Source organism: Sinocyclocheilus anshuiensis, unplaced genomic scaffold (genome assembly GCF_001515605.1).
Source record: "Sinocyclocheilus anshuiensis isolate Anshui unplaced genomic scaffold, SAMN03320099.WGS_v1.1 scaffold964, whole genome shotgun sequence".
Taxonomy (NCBI): Eukaryota; Metazoa; Chordata; class Actinopteri; order Cypriniformes; family Cyprinidae; genus Sinocyclocheilus; species Sinocyclocheilus anshuiensis.
In genome coordinates, this window is record NW_015552666.1 from 61,979 (window position 1) to 66,936 (window position 4,958).

The following is a 4,958-nucleotide window of genomic DNA, read 5'->3' on the forward strand; positions in this document are numbered from 1 at the left end:
ACTAAATATTGTAGAAACTTAATTTGCTGTAAAGTTGCTTTGCAACGATTTGTATTGTGAAAAGCGCTGTACAAATAAACTTGAATTGAATTAATACCGTATGCTTTGCAATATAAGGCTGTTTATGGCATTAATATAGTTAGCATTTAGATTAATACTATGTAAACGTAAAATAAGTGTTGTGTAAATTTAGATTAAATTAGCTGGATTTTTAGTCTGTTGCCCCTTATTTTGTAATGAAAATAACCTTTTTTTTTTTCTTTTTTTTTTTAAAAAGGGAAATATGAGAAAACACCCATCTTTCTTGCTACATCTTTACTCGGAACGAAAATGTCACAAGGAAGAAGCATTTGATTTCCTAGAGAGAAAAAAAAAATAGGATAAACAGTGGAAAAAATTACCAAAGTAAAGACGTTTTACAGACCTACCATTCTTTGACTCTTTGTAAATCTTAATAATCTGCTATATTTGTTGCAGATGTTTTTGTCACGATTAAATGAATACATTTAATCAGTAAACACCCTGGATTGTTCGTGCACGGAAGTCATCTTTTGGAAAGATTTGAGGCTAATAAAAGGAGCATAACGTTTTGTAACAATCCGATGCGTCTATTTCTCGGTAGAAAGATAGAAATAAGTAAATAATACGATTAAAACCCTGTTTCAGCAGGGGAGACTGTGAGTGCGTGCGTGCGAGATTTGCCTTCAGTCCGAGGAACTGCCAGCTGAAGATGTCATGACTAAGCGGTTAAACATAACACAATATGAAATGAAAAGACACATTAGCGATAGTGTAAATAAAATTTAAAAAAATGAAAAAGCTGATACAATTCTAAAAACATTAAAGTAGGTTATAATTTATACAAAAGTTACTAAAAATACTGTTGGTTTGCTAGAACCTGCCAATGACTATAAGCAAACTAAGCTAGCAAAGCACTATAAATACCCGAAAGGAAGTATCGCAATTTCACGCTAAACAGACAAATACACGCGCAGTGTAATGGAAAGAACGATAACATACGACACAACTATACAGAGCATTAAAGTACAGTCCACATATTCAGTGAATAATTCTCTTCATGTCCCTGTTTTGATCCTATGGTGTAATGGTTAGCACTCTGGACTTTGAATCCAGCGATCCGAGTTCAAATCTCGGTGCGACCTCGTCCTTTTGAAAATGCAAAAAAAGCCAACCTAGTCGAAGTTAAAAAACAAATGCAGTGTTGTGTTAAATTAGGACAAAGCATCAGCGATGTACCTCCATGAAATGCTGTTAATTCAGCTTGTGTATGTTTACAAAACAAACAATGAGTGTCTTCAAGAAGTATGCTCATATTTCATTTATTGATGAGAAAGGGTGGGCTGATTTTGATATTTGATAGCTGGTTATGGTAAAAATCATCAAAATGTGTGACAGTAAAACAAACTCAATGACAATATCTTACACTATGATACACACTATGAAAATATCCCCTCCACGATAGTTGCTGCATTGTTAAAATGGCCATTTTTGTTTGTAAACATGCAAATCACAATAAGAATGTGTAAATATGAAATAATTTGTTTTAGTCCATCTCTTTTACAGTGATTACTTGTAAAAACCATAGTTGTTTTTTGTACTGTAATAGGCAGACTGTGGATGTATTAAATATTTAAACTCTATTCATCTTGCACGCATATTTCACAATAAATAACACAATAAAATATAAATATAATAATATCTACACTGTGCAGAGCACATGCAAGTTCTATTTTCATTACAATCTGCTGGTAACTAGGTGATAATTTCTATTAAGCATAATTAAATGGCTTAAGTTTTATAGGCCACACCTAAGCAAACTATGCTTAACTGGCAACAAGCAAAGACTAGCAGTGCTTTTATTGTCAGTACTTATAAAGAGAATGAAGCATGACATGATTAACAAATGTAGAAGCTAAATCTATAGACCTTAGTTTTCTACATTTTAATTCAAGTAATCACAGTGTTTTGGTGTGTGGTGTTACAGATCAGTTATTAGTGTAATAATAGTTTCATAAACCTGATCCCTCAAACCTCAAGAGAAAACATAACTCTAGGCACATTATTACTGCAAACCTTTATTAAATAACTGGAAATCAGATATTTTTCGAGGGATAAAGGAGAGTTTTGTTTTTTCATATTTTTAGTAATATTTTATTTAAATACCAAAAAGAATGAATTTAAAAACGCATTAGTTGCTAAAAATATGACTTTGTGTCTTGTAAAGGCCATTTTGAATAGAAAACGAACAACCATTCTGACCATTTAACTGAAAACAAACACACACAAAATCAATGAAAATAAAAACAGAACAACACAATAACAGTCATACAGCTTTGGCATCCTGAGCAGTAGGATTAATGGCCCATTTTCTCAACCAAAAAGAGGTTTGAGTGTCGAAAACTTCCTCTCTCATTTATCTCTCCATTAGATATACTTTACCAGGAAAATCCCTGTGTTGTTTTTCTTGTACATTTTTTATTTAATAAAAGGTGTATAATTTGAAATCACTTCATAATGCACTCAATTTCAACATGACCTCATCGTGACAGAAAAGACGAAGCTTGCATACGGAGTCAGTTTTGTGTATCCTAATGAGAAACACTTCTCTCATTCTGTATATAAACGTAACATTGACAATATCCACTGCGATACCATCTTGTCCTTTGCTCTCTCTGTTTTGTTTTTCTCCATCTCTCCTTTACTGTGTTCATTTTCGCAGCTGTTGAGGTCCCAGCATGACTTTATTGATGAAGTTCACAATGGCCGTGGCTGGCTGCTCTGGGTCCAGCTCTGCAAACAGGTGACACACGTTTCCCAAACCACCGCTGCGCCGTGCAACAAATCCAAACATCCTATAGAAAGTATATATCAGAGACCATGACAGATTGTTCAATTAAATAACCCTTTTATTAATTTATTTCATTTCACTTGCTTAGTCTCAGTGGCATAGAAAGAAATCCAGAAGGCACAAGAAAAGCTACACTGAAAGAGAATATAGAGGTATACAAGTAGAAGCACTTACTTGCGGGAAGTGTTATCAGCATCAATCCACCTGGCGCACACACACACACACACACATACACAGAGGCTAAGCAACATGTACAAGCAGAGCAAGTGAGAGAGAAGCATAAAAGAGGGTAGGAGAGCCCTTGTGCAAAAAAATTTAATAATAATAATAATAATAATAGTACGCTGACAGTTCAAAGCAATACATGTTGTCTTGGCCATACATTAGAGATGCAGTATGTTGTAGATTGGAGTTGTATTTCCTAATGATTCCATCTTAAATCTTACCTTTGATCCAGTGGATCCACACTGCTGAAAGTCACACTATGAATAGGGTAATGTCGCCTGAAAAACAGTCTATATAAAGAAAAAAAAAAGAGAAAGAGATAAAGAGTGAGGTCTGTTTGTACTTTTCAGTGTCTCTGATTAATGTTTTGGATATGAGCCACACAGGCCTGTAGTTTACTTGAATGGCTAAAATAAGTAACTTTAATCTCATATTTGAAGGATTGTGCTAAAAATATGCTTGGGGAGTGATATTAATAAAGCTGTGTTACAATGTAAACTGTTTTGTTTGGCAAGCAAAACATAAGTGTTGTTGGACATGTGTGTTTGTACCTGCGCTGGTTATCAGTGAGGGTGATGCCCTGTGTGGACACTTTGAAGTGAACAACTGTTGGTGAAGGACGAGGGTCCTGGGTCAAAGTGCACTTGGTTGCTTTGGAGATGGCTTGCGGGCCAGTCAAAGATTCCGTTTCCACTGAGTTTAGGTAGAGAACATTACAAGCTGACAATGAGAGAGAGAATAACAAAGAATGTTAGAGGGAGAAAATTCATCACTTTTAATGAGGAATATTGAATATAACACACTATGAGATTCATCATCAATTTCTTTTCTTTTTTTTATTTAGCAAGAATGCATTAAATTGATCAAAAGAGACAGTAAAGATGTTGACATTTTTACAACATTTCAAATAAATGCTGTTCTTCTGAACCTTCTATTCATCAAAGAGTCCTGAAAAAAATGAACACATATTTACAAAAATATTAAGCAGCACAACTGTAATAATAAAAAAGTTACTGTGCATCAAATCAGTATATTGTTATGATTTCTGAATGATCATGTGACAGTTAAGACTGCAAAAATTGCTGCTGAAATGTAGCTTTGTCGGCACAGATAAAAAAAATCTTAAAATGTAAAACAGTTATTTTAAATTGTAACAATATTTCACAGCAGTACTTTTTTGTACTGTATTTTGATCAAATAAATACAACACTGGTGAGCAAGAGACTCCTTTCAAAAGCACTAAAACATTCAACATCAACCCCAAACATTTGAACGGTAGTGTATATAACTGTAATATCCATCTTAACACATTTAATAATACTTATTGTTTTCCCCCACCATCCATCCGTGAAAAATAAATAAATAAATAAAAATAAAAGAAATCAAACTGACCTGCGCCCTGTTTTAACAGGTCTGCAGCTGTGCTGGTATTAGTTCCACTTTGCAACTCTTGCAATTCTCCTACAAGATCTGAAACACAAACACACACAAATCATGCCGTTATTGCACACTTATTATGAAAAAAAAAAAAATTGATTGTTGTATGTTTATGTGTTTGTATGACCTCCATATGGGATTCGTAGAACACAAGGAAGAGACACAGGAGTAATGCAAACATCCTATAGAAAGTATATATCAGAGACCATGACAGATTGTTCAATTAAATAACCCTTTTATTAATTTATTTCATTTCACTTGCTTAGTCTCAGTGGCATAGAAAGAAATCCAGAAGGCACAAGAAAAGCTACACTGAAAGAGAATATAGAGGTATACAAGTAGAAGCACTTACTTGCGGGAAGTGTTATCAGCATCAATCCACCTGGCGCACACACACACACACACACACACACACAGACACACACAC

The 4,958-nt window shown here is 34.2% G+C and overlaps 1 non-coding gene and 1 pseudogene across 1 annotated transcript; one reads left to right on the top strand and one right to left on the bottom strand.

Annotated features, from left to right (window-relative positions):
* Positions 1–1,091: 1,091 nt before the first annotated feature.
* Positions 1,092–1,163, top strand: trnaq-uug (transfer RNA glutamine (anticodon UUG)). The gene has a single exon. It is a non-coding gene; the product is annotated as a tRNA-Gln (tRNA).
* A 1,049-nt stretch (positions 1,164–2,212) lies between these two features.
* LOC107667413 (tensin-2-like) overlaps positions 2,213–4,958 on the bottom strand; it is an 18,232-nt pseudogene continuing 15,486 nt past the window's right edge.